Source organism: Camellia sinensis, chromosome 4 (genome assembly GCF_055761805.1).
Source record: "Camellia sinensis isolate YWXY chromosome 4, ASM5576180v1, whole genome shotgun sequence".
NCBI classification, from domain to species: domain Eukaryota; kingdom Viridiplantae; phylum Streptophyta; class Magnoliopsida; order Ericales; family Theaceae; genus Camellia; species Camellia sinensis.
This window is the reverse complement of record NC_138964.1, coordinates 196,057,222-196,073,969: the sequence shown is the minus strand read 5'-3', so window position 1 is coordinate 196,073,969 and position 16,748 is coordinate 196,057,222. Positions and strand designations below refer to the sequence as shown.

The 16,748-nt window shown below is 43.0% G+C and overlaps 2 pseudogenes; one reads left to right on the top strand and one right to left on the bottom strand.

Annotated features, from left to right (window-relative positions):
* Positions 1–4,767: 4,767 nt before the first annotated feature.
* LOC145824345 (protein IRX15-LIKE pseudogene) lies at positions 4,768–16,195 on the bottom strand (annotated as a pseudogene).
* A 35-nt stretch (positions 16,196–16,230) lies between these two features.
* LOC145824344 (uncharacterized) overlaps positions 16,231–16,748 on the top strand; it is a 119,215-nt pseudogene continuing 118,697 nt past the window's right edge.

The following is a 16,748-nucleotide window of genomic DNA, read 5'->3' as shown; positions in this document are numbered from 1 at the left end:
CCCAGTTCGGTTGTATCAGTTAGGTCGACTGGGCAGATATGATGACTTCCTGGGGTGAATTCTGCGACAAAGTCTGCCAAGGCTTGCGCTTTTATCATGGTTCTGGGTTGGAACTTGATGTCAAAATGTCCCAGCTATACTGCCCACTTCAAGATTCGCCCAGAAAAGTTCGCCCTCTCAAACAGAGCTTTTAATGGGAAAGCTGTGAGGACGATTATGGTATGGGCGTGAAAGTAGTGCGACAACTTCCTTGATGCCATCATCAAGGCTAAGGCCAATTTTTCCAATGGTAAGCACCTGGTTTCGGTGCCCAGCAATGTCTTACTGACATAAAAATGGGTAGATGTTGGATTCCTTCCACTCGAACCAACATTGCGCTAATTGCGTGCTGTGAGACTACCAGGCACAAAAATAGTTCTTCTTCAGGTATCGGGGTCACTAGCAGCGGTGGAGAAGACAGGTATTCTTTCAAACTTTCAAGGGCACGGTCACATTCTTCATCCCACTGAAACTTGGCCTTCAATGCTTGAAAGAATGGTCGACATCCGTCTGGCGACCGACTTATGAACCGGTTTAGCGCGGCTGCCATGCCGGTGAGATGCTGTACTTCTTTTACTGAGTTGGGCCTCTCTAGATCCTAGATTGCTTTGATCTGAGAAGGGTCTGCCTCGATGCCACGGTTGGTTACCAGGAAGCCTAGGAATTTGCCAGATCCTACGCCGAACGCACACTCAGATGCATTAAGGCGTAACTTGTGTTTCTTCTGGATCTGAAACATCTCGCCTAGGTCCTTTGAGATGGTCACTCTTGTCCTTGCTCTTGACCACCATGTCGTCAATGTAAGCCTCCATTGTTCTGACTAACAATGGTTCGAACATCTTGGTGACCATCCATTGAAATGTTGCCCCTGCGTTCTTTAGGCCAAAGGGCATGACCTTGTAGCAGTACAGTTCTCTTGGCGTTGTAAAAGATGTGACCTCCTGGTCTGGTTCATACAAAGTGATCTGATAGTAGCCTCTGTACGCATCGAGGAAGCTAAGACGGTTGTGTCCTGCCGTCAAATCTACCAGTTGGTCTATCCGTGGAAGAGGAAAGCTGTCTTTTGGGAATGCCTTGTTGACCATTTTGTAGTCCACACAGACACGCCATTTTCCATTCTTCTTAGGCACTACCACTGTATTGGAGATCCATTTGGGGTAGTGCACCTCTATGATAGCTCCTGCTTCTAGCAGGTTTTCTACTTCCTCTGCCACTATCTCGACATGGTGGAGTGTCGATCTGCGAGTGCGCTGTATAATTGGTCTGGCAGTTGGGTGGACATTCAATTGGTGACAGATGAAGCTTGGGTCAATGCCAGGCATGTCATACGGCGTCCAGGCAAACACTTCGATGTTAGAGGTTAAGAATTCCATGGCCTCTATTCTCTCAATGCTGGACATAGATGAGCCAAGCAAAAAGAACTTATCCGGGTTCTTTTCATCTATTCTTACTTGTACCAAGTCTTCCACTGCCTTCTGTTCAGCGGCTTTGCCAACATCCGCAAACAATTCATTATTTTCGGGGTCTTCTACCATCTGAACAAACCCCTTGGCAGATTGGCTGCCATTTACTGTGACGAAGCATTGTTTGGACATAATTTGGTCTCCATAGACCTCTTCAATTACTCCGACTTCATTGGCGAACCGCATGACTTGATAGTATGTTGACGCTACCGCTCTCATGGCGTGCAGCCATGTCCTTCTCAAGATTATGTTGTAAGTGGAGGGTACTTTTAATACCCAGAATTCCACTTGTTTAGTCATGCTTCCAGCTCTGACTGGGAGGATTATCTTGCCGACTGGCCATTCTGGCATTGAGTTGAACCCGATCAGGGGAGATACGGCGAGTGCCAAGTCTTTGTCCTTCAATTTCAATTGTTTGAAAGTTTTGTAGTACATTATCTCACATGAACTTCCTTGGACAATCAAAATTCGCTTGATGTCGTAATCCTTGATGCGAAGAGTGATGACCAGTGCATCGTTGTGAGGGCAATATATCCTTTCCAAGTCCTTGTCTGAAAAAGACATGACATTCGTGGCCTCTGTTTTCCTCTTTTTAATGGTTGGTTGCGCACTTAATACCTCCCTTAAGTGCTCAGCCTTCTTTATCATGCCCCTAAGCTCACATACTCGCTCAGGCTCGAATACCCCATGTATTACGTTTATCACGCCTTAAGGTGGGGCGTCGTTCGGTGTTCCGTCTGGGTGGTCGTGGTTTTGGGGGGCCGGCTGCGTCCCTCTTTCTATGTACCGGTCTAGGTGACCAATTGCCACTAATTCCTCCAGATGCTGTCTCAACGGCATGCAGTTTTCAGTGCGGTGCCCCTTTTCCTTATGGAACGTGCACCGAGATCTTTCGTCGTAGTCCTTCTGTGCCTCTCCCAATTTAGCTGGCCATTTGACAAAAGGTTCATCGCGTATCTCACTGAGAGTTCGGTAGATTGGTTTCTTGAATACCGTGGTAATGGCAGTGCGGATTCTCAACCATCTTTTATCTCGGTTCTCTTCGTTGTCTCGCCTACCTCGTCCATTCTTGCTTTGACGTTCTACCGTATTGACCTTCGCCGTAGCCTTCTTGTCTGGTGTTACTGTTGCACCAGATTTTGCCTTGGCACGGGCGCCATCCTCCTCCACCCGAATATGTTGGTGCACTCTCTCCATCAAGGCTTCCATCGTGAGGGGTGGAGTCATAGTAATCGAATCCCTTAATCTGTTTCCGACTAGAAGTCCTCTTTTGTATTGTGTGATAGCGAGATTGGTAGGGAAGTCCACTATCTCGTTGAACGTCTCCCAGTAGTGACTATTGTAGGATCTCAATGTTTCTTTGTCGCCCATGTCAATGGAGAGTAGCTGATCAATCTCCACTGGCGTCTTGGTGTTCGTTCTAAATCTTGTCACGAACGCCTCCGCTAATTGCGCCCAGGAGGCTATGCTACCTTCTGGTAGCCTTTTGAACCAGGTTAAACCTAGGTCGCCAAGGCTGGATGGGAATAGAATGCACATCAAAGCTTCGTTCCACCGGTATACTGCCATGACCTGGCGAAAGTGGCTTAGGTGCATGTAAGGGTCTGTCTCTCCTTTGTATGTGGTAAATTTAGGCTGGATGAAGCCTGAGGGTAATGGTGTGTTCTCAATTGCCGGAACGAACAGCGAGCTATATAGTCTTCCCAATGCTTTATCTGTTGGTTCGTAGGCAAGGTGCGGTATTGGCATTCCAACCACGACGCTTCCATGCATCCGAGGAGCCAACCGTTGAAGGGCTAAAACTCTATGCGGGTCGCGTGCCCTGGCATCCTCCTTTCATCGTGCCCTTTCTTCAAGCACAATCCGTAAATCGGACGATCTAGGCAACTCCATTTGCCTAGATAATGTCTGGTGCGTATGTGAGGGCCGATAGGTACTTCCCTCAGTGTAAGACCTCAATGATCTCGTTCTCTCAGACCTGGAGTAACGAGTTCTGGAAGTCCTTGATTGAGTGTCGCCTGTCCTGAGGCTTCTATTCTCTACTTACGATGGCGTGGTATGCCTACCACGATCTTCCGAGTGGTGAGGAGGCATACTGCCTTTGCGCCCCTCTCCTGTCGCCACCCTTTTTCCCTTGATCTGGCGCTTTATGGCCTCCATGTCCGCCACCATCTTCTTTATTAGTTCATCTTGCTCTTTTACGTGAACCTCCAAAGCTTGAGGGTCGATTCTTCACCTTTGCCTTTCAGGGCTTTGTGAGCGAGAGCGACGGGGGATATTGTTCCACCTCCCCCTCGTATCCCTCCGGGGATTCTGTCGTTGGGGCTCTAAGTCTGCCATGCGAGGGATAAAGGGCAATCCTTCGCACCTTCCACCCCCTTCTGGGGTTTGTCCGTCGATGGTAGACTGCGGCAAATCTTCATTGTGCGCCATTCAATTAGAGAGGGAAACTTGATCAAGAGGTTTTGTTCGTTGTCTGATATTCCCACAGACGGCGCCAATTGTACGGGAAAGAAATAAACCTTCTCGTATAATCCTGTTGATCAAGTCTGCGCTCCTCCGTACGACGTTGCTTTACTCCTTGAAAACACAAACGTGAGCTAGCTGGCGGGTGTGTGTCGGATACCTCTCCGATGCCTAAGTCAGCAAAACAGACAAATAGACAAAAAGCTCTGTGTATTCGGGAATCAAAGTTGTGTTACCTCTCCATAGGTGATGTTATGAGCTTTTATAGGTTCCGTGTAGCACAATCCTAGTAGGACTCTTACTCCTCCATGTAGAGTCCTCCTAGGAATCATATTCCTGAAAGATAATGCTTATCCTTCAACACCCCCCTCACTGCTTAAACCAAGTGAGATGGTTTTACCTAGGTCAGATGTCAATACAACCAGGATAACATGGTCATGCTAAAGCCGTAGAATAGACTGAGCTCCACCTAGCTCAGTTCTTCCTTTCACTGTGTGTACCTTGGTTTCTTCTGTACAAACCATACTAATCCATAGTGTGCTTAGGTCGTGCTAACGAATGGCTAGGTCTGACCGAGCTAACTGCATTATGCCACGACCGGGCTAACTCTAAGTGTGGTGACCGGGCTATCCGCAAATCTCTCCTGGACCGGGATAACAATAAGGCTTTCTAAGACTGGGCTAACTTCAAGACTCTCTTGGACTGGGCTAATGCCAAGGCCCTTTTACTCCATCCTTCTTACTGTGGCCCTCAGTGGCCCATTACCCAACTCGGCCCAATTTATATATAAATTACCCTCTCAGAAGCTATTCTCATCCATTCTCTCCACAACAAAGTGCCCAAGCATGTCCTTTAATGACTTCATCAAATTTTCTTTGCACAAAAACTCATCACTAGTAACCCTATCCACCTCCCTATTAAAAATCATGCACAAAAACATATGTCTTGGCTCTGCCACTGCCCTTTTTGCTCCTCGCAAGCACGCTGGCGGTAAAGATTTCCACCATACGCCCGGGTGCGTCTGGCCAGTAACCTTTCGGCACATCAACTAGTATGAAATCCCAGTCTATTTCGTATAATTGGTTCGGAAGGTCGTCTAGGCCGAGCTTGCAGCCCAAGAACAGAAGGTTTTGCACCGACTTGTACTCATTCCGAACTTGTTCTCTCATTTTTGCTATCAGCCCTTTCATTTCACTCATCTTTGACGTGTACTCCTGGTGCTTTCCTCCATGTACGCCACATAGTACCTGATATAATGGAAAAAAAATGTGAACAACATAATTTGTATTTGTACCAAGAATATTAGTACCATTATTTTATGAATGAGTTAAATGCTTAAAGATTACTAAAACTATAGTGAAGAGATTTCTTTTTTTAAAAAAAAAAAATTAGTATTAATTTTAAAATTAAGTTTACAATAATTTTTTTATATTTAAAGATAATTCTTAAAATAATTGAGATCTAAAAGAAAATAAAAATATTAAAATTTCAATTTGGTCTTTATTGTTTCAAATTGAACAATTTGATCCCTATACTTTAAACCTAGTTTTAATTTGTCATTCGGTTTAAGTTGGAAGATAAAATTAACAATTTTGGAATAGTTGTTGCAAACAAAAAGTTTAAAGGAAATTTGGATAGAAGAACAAAATCATAATTGAATTTAAAATGTAAGGATTAAATCATTCAAATTAAAATAATAGCGAGCAAAATAAAATTTAAACCAAAGTATCATAGTGAAAAATATAATTTATTTTACTAAAAAATATAAATCATTTTTTAAAGCAAGTAATCTAATTATGGTAGAACGGGAAACAAATAAAAAAAAAAACTTAAATATAAATAAAAAGTAAACGAAAGATTCTAACTTTAAAAAATAACTCTAATCACATATTAATATAGCGATCCCAGTTTTTCCTTCTTTGTTGACTGTATTCCGGACTCGGTTCTGTGGGTGTGTTGTTGTCTTATCCTCATTCCCATCCTTTACTCTTGTATTTGAGCCTTGGGTTGTGTTGGGCAGGTTTAAAACAGGTTGGTTGTGTTTGGAAATCAAGAGTTGATGCCCAGATTTTGGCCTTCACGCTCGAGCGGGCCCTTTTGTATTTTCCTCTCCGCTCGAGCGAGCATTCCGACGCTTGAGCGAGATTATCGCACCTTCAATACTTTTCTTGCAGGTCATCGGACGCTCGAGTGTCCACTTTCACGCTCGAGCGAGGACTTTCGTCTGCAGAACTTCTGGAAGTGTGCATTCGACGCTCGAGCGGCGCTTTTCACGCTCGAGCGTGAATTTGTGTCTGACGCTCGAGTGGGGCGTTCCACGCTCGAGCGGACTGTGTATTATATCAGTCCGAATTTTGATATTTTGGATCACTTTTTCGATACTCTCTCTCTCTCTAACTTTCAAAAAACCTAATTTGAGAGCTCCTCTCTCTAGAATACAACTTCTCTCTTCGAAATCATCTAGTTTTAGTGATCGTCTACCCTACTCCCTTTGTAAAAAGTGTAGAGCTTGGTGTGGGCTACGTTTGGATCCAAAAATCTTTGGGTTTGGAGCACCTTCGAGTTTTCTCATCATCACCTTTGGTCTCTTGACTTGAGGTAGGGATAACTACTCATATTTATGGTCTTTGACATAAACAAGTAGTCATTTTGATTTAATGTTGTAGTTGTGTTTCAAATCTTGAAATGTGTAAAGAGGGATTTTTGTTCCTTTGAACTATACATGTGTATTTGGGTCTCAAAATGAGGTTATAGATGTTTATTGATGATATTTAGACCTTTGGGTCAATATTGAGAAAAAGGGAAAAATACCTTAGTTGGGTTTAATTGGGTCATTAATGTAATTAATGACATTAATTATGAGAATGTGAAATTGGTTTGGAAATAATGAAATTGGGAAAGTATGAGACGGAATGGTGTAGTTGGATTGATTAATCACTCACCTACGAAAATATTGATAATTTATCTGTTTGACGAAATTGTTATCTGTTTAGAAATAATTGCTTTGGGCTATCGGTGGAGGATAGTCTTGATTGTTGTAAACACTGCATGATGATTAGGCGAATTAAAACTAATCAATTGAATATGTCATTGAATATGACGGATGGAATAATACATTGAATATGTGCTTTGCTTGATCATTGTATATGATAAGTGTTTAATACATTGTATATGTATGTTGTTTGGGAGGAGATAAGGGATGTACTCTACGGTTTGGGAGGAGATAGGGGATGTACTCCTAAACCGGATGTTTGGGAGGAGATAGGGGGTGGACTCTAGTGATAACTAAGTTGGCCAGAGTGTCCAAGGTGAAAGTCCTGAAATCCTAATTGTGTTTGCATAACGTAGATGAATTAAAGTATTAAAATGACAATAATATGAGTTGTAATCTCATTTGAAATTGCGGTACTGTTGATATGAGTTGTAGTCTCATTATATACTGTCTGGATGAACAGAGAACCATAATTATTATTTGGTTTGGATTATGGAATCGAAAGGAATGGAAATCATATATATATATATATATATATATATGTATCTATGATTATGGATTGGTTATGAGAGGGATGTACGTTTGTTTATATAAGTTAAACCTTTATCAAATGCTAATGTTTTAGTTATTGCTCATATTATGTTTAGCATATCTCTACTGGGCGTTGGCACACCCTATATGGGACATCATTTTTAGGTTCGGGTGATATGCCCCCTCCAAGGACGTAGCTTGGAAGGTTTAGAGGCTGGCAGATCTTTTGTGGTTATCTTTTTGGTATTACATGTGAATTCAAGCCAAGGGCTTAATGTGCTTTGAGTTAGTACTCTCTTTTTGTAACCAAGTGTTGGCTTGGAAAGTTGTAAGTCCATAGAGCATTTACTTTTGTTGTCAACATGTAATACTTTTGTAATGAATACTCTGATAAATGGAAATACGCTTTATTCACTTATGTCTATGGGTGTCATAAATGTTGGGCTTATATGTATTATTTTGAGGGCGTTACAACTTGGTATCAAAGCGTACTGAGTTTGAATACTTTGGGTACGTGGGAAGTGGTTAGTACCACAATGGGTTTGTCTCTCTTGTTATAGACTTATGTATGATGTTATGTGCTTATGTGATAACATGTTTACGTGACTATTTAGGTATGAGATTTAATTTTTAGGATGTTGATTGGATCCTTAGGTTTCTAGGAGTCTTGTTGGAAAAGCACTTGATCAATGCTATTTCTAACCGGAACTCTAGCAATGCCTCGGGAATATCACTATCTGGGAATGAAATTCGTAATTGCTTATGTGATTATGTGCTTACGTGGAGTGAATTACAGTTGTCCATGTATTAGGACGCGAGTGAAATAGCTTCGGCACATTTGTGAAAGTGCTAATGTCTTCATTACCTTTATCAGGATGTCAGGATGAGGACGTGGTGGTAGGCGAGGTAGGCCTAGAAGGCAGGAGATGCCTATATCGGATGAGATTCCGGCACAGCAGGAGGGTGTTGGTCAGGCCAATGTGGCCGAGCCAGTAGGTCAGTAGGCCATGGGCGCCTTACACCGCGAGATGGTAGGAGCATTGAGGGAATCCATGGACATTCTCACAACTGATAATCAAGTCCAGGCCCATGTTGCTGAGACAGGGCCTTCTTTTCTGAAGAGGGAGTTTTTTCGGTCTAATCCGGACGAGTTTGTTGGTGATCCAAAAGAGCCACTTAAGGCTGATGAGTGGCTTGAGCAGATGACGAAGACGTTTGAGATGCTTGGCATCGAAGACGGAGCCTTGAAGGTGACCTTGGTGTCTTTCCAGTTGAAGGGAGACGGGTTAGTGGTGGAAGTTTGTTTCGGGGGCGTATTGGTGGAATTTGGGAGGCTTTCGTCGATGCCTTCCAGGAAAATTTTTTGCCTTCCGCTGTTAGGGAAAAGTTAAGGGATCAGTTCTGTCAGCTCAAGCAGCTGAATACACCAGTGGCCGAGTTTGAGGCCGCATTTACTAGCTTATCGAAGTTTGCCCCTGAATTAGTAGCGTCTGAGGAACGTCGTTGTCTTGAATTTGAGAAGAAGTTAGGAACCGGGCTTAAGCTTAGGGTTGCGGGGTCCATGACTCGGAAGTATGGGCATCTTGTAGATGCTGTGGCCCATCTTGAGATAAGGATGCATGAGAAGGAGGAGAAGATGAGGGGCTCCAAGAGGAGTCAGGATGGTCAGGGGGATGGTAGGAGGTAGAGGGGTTCTAACCCTCAGCAATCCCAGGGTGCGTTTGCGAGATCTACCTTTCCAGTGCCGAGTTCAGGTTCTGGGAGAGGCAGTCAGGGAGACTTTACCTGTTACAAGTGTGGTCAGCTGGGCCACAAGTCTCCAGCTTGCCCGCAGAGGGGAGGAGGGCAGAGAGCAGCTTCATCTTCGGCTCGTCCTCAGAGCCAAAGTCAGGGCAGAGGCCAGCCGCTCTCTTGTTACTAGTGTGGTCAGGCGGGGCACCTGAAAAGGGTTTGCCCGCAGTTGAGTGGCACATCTGGTGCGTCTGGTTTGACGCAGACGCAGAGTTTTCAGCCAGCACAGTCAGTTCAGGCCTTGAGGGCCAACCAGGGAACCTTCTGGACGACAGTCTTTTGCTCCGAGAGGTGAGCACGTAGATCAGAGACCTTCTGGGTGTGTGTATGCTGTTATAGCACAGGATCTTGTACCGGTTCCATCTGTTGTGAGAGGTACCTTTTTGTTTTGTAACTCGGTTGCTAATGTATTGATTGATACGGGTGCATCCCATTCCTTTATATCTGCCACATTTGCATCTGTTTTGGGTTCGAAGTTGGCGCAGTTAACATCTCCTATTTGTGTTGTATCTCCTGTTAGGGGTGAATTGATTTTGAAACAAGGGTGTCGGGGCTATGATATTGAGGTCGCCGACCGCCGGCTTCCATTTTCTTTTGTAGTTATGGCTATGTCGGGTTTTGATGTGATTTTGGGTATGGACTGGTTATCGTCATACCGGGCTGTTATTGATTGTTACCGCTAGAGGGTTATTGTATGTACCTTGAGCGGGGATTGTTTTCATTTCTTGGGAGGGTTGGTAGTGTTTTGCCACCAGTGTATGATCCGCGAGGACGGAGTGAGCTTAGTTGCCTTCTCGCTAGCTGTATGAGTAGTGAGTGTGATGATACCCAGGCTGAGTTACCTAAAGTAGTTTGTGAGTACTCGAATATCTTTCCCAAGGATCTTATTAGTTTACCACCCCATCGAGAGATTGAGTTCTCTATTGACTTAGTGCCTGGCACGGCACCGATATCTATGGCACCGTATCGTTTTGCCCCAGCCGAATTGAGTGAGTTGAAGATTCAACTCCAGGAGTTGCTACATAAGGGCTTTATTCACTCTAGTACTTCACCTTGGAAAGCACCGACCCTCTTTGCTAAAAAGAAAGATGGGGCTTTGATACTTTGTATTGATTACCGAAAATTGAATCGGGCTACGGTTAAGAACAAGTACCCTATGCCTTGTATAGATGATCTGTTTGACCAGTTGAAAGGGTCTCGTTGTTTCTCTAAGATAGACTTGAGATCGGGTTACCATCAGTTAAGGGTCAGGGAGGAGGATATCCCGAAGACGGTATTCCGTACGCGGTATGGCCATTATGAGTTTCTGGTGATGCCTTTTGGGCTCACCAATGCACCGGCAGTGTTTATGGACTTGATGAACCAGATCTTCCGGAAATTTTTAGATCGTTTCGTGGTCGTTTTGGTGGACGACATTCTGATTTATTCACCTTCTGAGGAAGAGCACGAGGAACACTTGAGAGTGGTGCTTGAGTTGCTTAGAGCCCATAAGCTGTATGCGAAGTTTGGGAAGTGTGAGTTCTGGCTAAGAGAGGTTAAATTCTTAGGCCATGTGGTCTCCGGGGAAGGGGTGTCTGTTCATATGTCCAAGGTAGAGGCAGTGCAGGATTGGGCACAGCCTAAGAGTGTTTTTGAGATTCGCAGTTTTCTGGGACTGGCCGGTTATTATCGTAGATTTGTGAAAGATTTCTCTAGGCTAGCTTTGCCGTTGACTAGATTGGCGTGGAAAGGGATCAAATTTTTATGGAGTGAGACTTGTGAAAAGTCATTCCAAGAGTTTAAAGTTAGACTTACCACCGCTCCAGTTTTGGTTATTCCGGAGAAGGGTTTGGGTTATGCTGTATATTGTGATGTCTCACGAGAAGGTTTGGTGTGTTGATGCAAGAGGGGAAAGTAGTAGCCTATGACTCACGGCAGTTGAAAATACATGAGAAGAATTATCCTACACATGACCTAGAGTTAGCAGTTGTGATTTTTGCCTTAAAGATTTGGAGACATTACCTGTATGGTGAGAGATTCGAGATGTTCTCGGATCATAAGAGTTTGAAGTATCTGTTTACACAGAGAGACTTGAATTTGAGGCAGAGAAGGTGAATGGAGTTCATTGAGGATTACAATTTTGAGTTGCACTATCACTCAAGAAAGGCCAATGTGGTGACCGATGCCCTTAGTAGGAAATTCATCAATGATGTAGTTTGTATAGCCATCCGGGAGTGGGAAATATTGGGTGCACTTGGCGAGTTTGATTTGCGTCTGGGCGAATCTATTGAGTCTGCAGCCTTGTTTTCTGTAGTTGCACAGCCTACACTTGTGAACCGGGTGTTAGAGGCACAGAGTAGTGATCTTGAGGAAGAATCCCTCCGGGAGAAGATCTCCAGTGGGAAGGTTGAGAAGGGTTTGACTGTGTATCCTGACTTGAGTGTGAGGTTTCGAGACCGCTTGTCTGTGCCAGAGTCTTGCCGAGAGGAAGTACTCTGAGAGTTTCACCATTTACGCCTTGCGGTACATTCGGGAGGCACAAAGATGTATCGTGATTTGAGTCGCCAGTTTTGGTGGAGAGGGATGAAGAAGGATGTAGCAGTTTTTGTATCTAAGTGCCTTGTTAGCAAGTGAAGGCCGAACATCAGAGGCTAACGGTTTTGTTACAACCCTTACCTATAGCCGAGTGGAAATGGGAGCATGTCACGATGGACTTCGTTGTAGGTCTTCCGAGGACTCAGCAGGGTAGTGATGCTATTTGAGTGGTAGTTGACCAGTTGACTAAGTTGGCGCACTTTATTCCTATGCGCGTGAGAGATTCGGTAGATCATCTTGCCGACTTGTATATTCGGGACATAGTGAGGTTGCACGGAGTCCCAGTGTCGATCGTCTCAGATAGAGATCCACGTTTTACTGCTAGGTTGTGGCAGAGTTTGCAGAGTGCCTTGGGCACTAGATTGACCTTTAGCACGGCTTATCATCCTCAAACTGACGGGCAGTCCGAGTGTACTATTCAGATCCTTAAGGATATGCTTCGAGGTTGTTTCCTTGACTTTAGTGGTTTGTGGGAGAGGCACTTGCCCTTAGTGGAGTTTGCCTATAATAATAGTTTCCAATCGAGTATTGGCATGGCACCGTTTGAGGCCTTGTGTGGCCGACCTTGTAGGTCTCCAGTGTGTTGGGCTAAGGTGGGTGATGCACCTTTGTTGGGCCCGGAGTTGGTTCGGGAGACTACGGAGAAAGTTGAACTTATCCATAAGAGGCTTGTTACAGCCCAGAGTCGCCAAAAGAGTTATACCGACCGTAAGAGGAGGCCTTTTTCATTTGAGGTAGGTGATCACGTCTTTCTGAAAATATCACCTAGGTGGGATTTAATGAGGTTTGGGAAGAGTGGGAAGTTGTCCCCTCGATTTATCGGTCCCTTTGAGATCCTTGAGTGGATTGGGCAGGTTGCATATCGTTTAGCTTTACCGTCGCAATTGTCCGGGGTGCATGACGTGTTTCATGTTAGTATGCTTCGGAAGTACGAGCCGGATCCATTGCATGTATTGGATTGGACCGACTTAGAGGTTGATGAGGATGCCTCGTATGAGGAGAGACCGGTGCGGGTCTTGGATAGGCGAGAACAAGTCTTGTAAGGCAAGACGATACCCTTGGTGAAAGTCTTGTGGAAACATCATGGAGTGGAAGAAGCCACTTGGGAACGTGAGTTAGAGGTCCGTGAGAAATATCCGGACTTGTTTGTTAATGTGTAACCATGTATTGGAAATCTTATTTCTTGGTGAAGTCCAGAAACATTGTTTATGTTTTGAATTGTAAAACATTGTATATGTTTTGATTTATGGAAGTATTATTGAATATGCCTTGAAAATGGAATTTTAATTTAACATTGTATGCGTTGAATGTGGTAGAAATGCAAATGTATCATTAACATCGAATATGTTATGGAATGGTGAAATATGGCATTGGAAATTGTTGAATTTCAAAGAAAAGCATGTTAATAATGCATATTGAATTATGTTATAAATTGCCTCTTGAAAGGAGATGGGTTCACCGGTATTAGGTCAAGTTGATGAATGTTAAGTTATAATGTGTTGAGAATTGAGAAATCATGTTTTTGAAACTTATTTATTTAATTTCGGGGACGAAATTCTTTAAGGGGGAAGGTTATAGTGATCCCAGTTTTCTTTTCTTTGTTGACTGTATTCCGAACTCGGTTCCGTGGATGTGTTGTTGTCTTATCCTCATTCCCATCCTTTACTCTTGTATTTGAGCCTTGGGTTGTGTTGGGCAGGTTTAAAACAAGTTGGTTGTGTTTGGAAACCAAGAGTTGATGCCCAGATTTTGGCCTTCACGCTCGAGCGAGCCCTTTTGTATTTGCCTCTCCGCTCGAGCGGGCATTCCGACGCTCGAGCGGGATTATCGCACCTTCAGTACTTTTCTTGCAAGTCATCGGACGCTCGAGCGTCCACTTTCACGCTCGAGCGGGGACCTTCGTCTGTAGAACTTCTGGAAGTGTGCATTTGACACTCGAGCGTGAGTTTGTGTCTGACGCTCCAGCGAGGCGTTCCACGATCAAGCGGACTGTGTATTATATCAGTCCAAATTTTGATATTTTGGATCATTTTTTTGGTACTCTCCCTCTCTCTAACTTTCCAAAACCCTAATTTGAGAGCTCGTCTCTCTAGAATACAACTTCTCTCTTCGAAATCATCTAGTTTTAGTGATCTTCCACCCTAGTCCCTTTGTAAAAAGTGTAGAGCTTGGTGTGGGTTACATTTGGATCCGAAAATCTTTGGGTTTGAAGCACCTTCGAGTTTTCTCATCATCACCTTTGGGTCTCTTCACTTGAGGTTGGGATAATTACTCATATTTATGGTCTTTGACATAAACAAGTAGTCATTTTGATTTAATGTTGTAGTTGGGGAAATTTTGGGTGTTAGGGTTTCAAATCTTGAACTGTGTAAAGAGGGGTTTTTGTTCCTATTTGGGTCTCAAAATGAGGTTATTGATGTTTATTGATGATATTTAGACCTTTGGGTCAATATTGAGAAAAAGAGGAAAATACCTTAGTTGGGTTTAATTAGGTCATTAGTGTAATTAATGACATTAATTATGAGAATGTGAAATTGGTTTGGAAATAATGAAATTGGGAAAGTGTGAGATGGAATAGTGTAGTTGGATTGATTAATCAGTCACCTATGAAAATATTGATAATTTATCTGCTTGACGAAATTGTTATCTATTTAGAAATAATTGCTTTGGGCTATCGGTGGAGGATAGTCTTGATTGTTGTAGACACTGCATGATGATTAGGCGAATTAAAACTAATCAATTTAATATGTCATTGAATATGACGGATGGAATAATACATTGAATATGTGCTTTGCTTGATCATTGTATATGATAAGTGTTTAATACATTGTATATGTATGTTGTTTGGGAGGAGATAGGGGATGTACTCCACGGTTTGGGAGGAGATAGGGGATGTACCCCTAAACCGGATGTTTGGGAGGAGAAAGGGGATAGACTCCAGTGATAACTAAGTTGGCCGGAGTGTCTAGGGTGAAAGTCTCGAAATCCTAATTGCGTTTGCATAACGTAGATAAATTGAAGTATTGAAATGATAATAATGTGAGTTGTAATCTCATTTGAAATTGAAGTATTGTTGATATGAGTTGTAGTCTCATTACATACTGTCTGGATGAACAGAGAACCATAATTATGATTTGGTTTGGATTATGGAATCGAAAGGAATGGAAATCATATATATATGTATCTATGATTATGGATTGGTTATGAAAGGGATGTACGCTTGTTTATATAAGTTAAACATTTATCAAATGCTAATGTTTTAGTTATTGCTCATATTATGTTTAGCATATCTCTACTGGGCGTTGGCTCACCCTATATGGGACATCATTTTCAGGTTCGGGTGATATGCCCCCTCTAAGGACGTAGCTTGGAAGGCTTAAAGACTGGCAGATCTTTTGTGGTTATCTTTTTGGTATTACATGTGAATTCAAGCCAAGGGCTTAATGTGCTTTGAGTTAGTACTCTTTTTTTGTAACCAAGTGTTGGCTTGGAAAGTTGTAAGCCCATAGGGCATTTACTTTTGTTATCAACATGTAATACTTTTGTAATGAATACTCTGATAAATGGAAATATGTTTTATTCACTTATGTCTATGGGTGTCATAAATGTTAGGCTTATATGTATTATTTTGAGAGCGTTATAACTAAAGTAAATAAATAAATAAAATATAGCAAATAATAACTCCAAAAAATTTACACATTGTTTAACCGTTAAATTAACTTAACAACCGTTATTTATTGGACTAAAATGACACAATCCGTTAAATTAAGGGGCAAAATCGAGCAAATTGAAACTATAGGGACCAAATTGACACATCGTGTAAACTACAAGGACTATTTGCATAATTTACCCTAAATAAAATATAGAAAAAAAATTTAAAATTTCCATCTCTCCATCCCTACTGGTTTTCATCGATGAAGACAGTGCGACCATGGTAGTTAAGTGCTTTCTAGAGGAGAGTGTCAAGGGTGAGGCCGAAGACAAGGAAGTTGCAAGAGGAGGAGCACTGGCGGAGGACGTCGGATATGGGTTTCATGTTGGTGTAGCACATGCCTTCGGTGGTGTTGGAGGTAGAGGCGTAATGGAGGAGTGCCTTCATGACGGCTTTCGACAGTGGCGGTGTGTTGGTGGTAGTGATGGTGACTGAAGTGGCAGCAGCTATGACGGTGGTGGCTATGGAGTCTCTAGTGTAGATTAGGGTTAGAAGGAAGGCTAATGTGAAGAATAAAATGAAGGCTAGTAGGTATAGGCAGTTTGAGTTGCCTTGTTTTTTGATGTAAGGGTGGAGGACGATTAGCTTTGTGTTGTTTCAAGAGCATTCTACTGGTGACTTGAATAGCTTAATATGTTTAATGTATATGCAGGTGTCTTCAACATATTGCTCGGCGGGGGAACTATGGAGCTTTCCTAATGGATAATCTTCCTCTCATTAAGTCCCTGGTAGAAAAATTGGCTCTCAACCTTAATGTCCCAGTATCATGCAAAATTAGCATTTTCCCTGATTTACAAGATACCATAAACTATGCCAGTATGTTGGAGGATGCAGGTTGCTCTCTCTTAGCCGTTCATGGCCAAACAAGAGATGAAAAAGATGGGAAGAAATTCTGGGCCGACTGGTGTCACGACCCAAACCCGCCCCAATAGGTGTAGCATTGTAACCGGCCAAGCTGTATTGATATACATGGGACAGAAATTTTGAACTTTATATCGTAGGCGTGACATCATAATTACAGCAATTCATGTCACATATATTACATATAGAACAAAAAAGGGACTTAGCCTGCTATACAGATAGACAAATAAAACGAGAACATCTTTAGCAAAGTTCACAAAACATGACATCTCAAAAGGGAACCTCCCCGGGAGGCACGGTGGTTGGCTAACCCAAAACT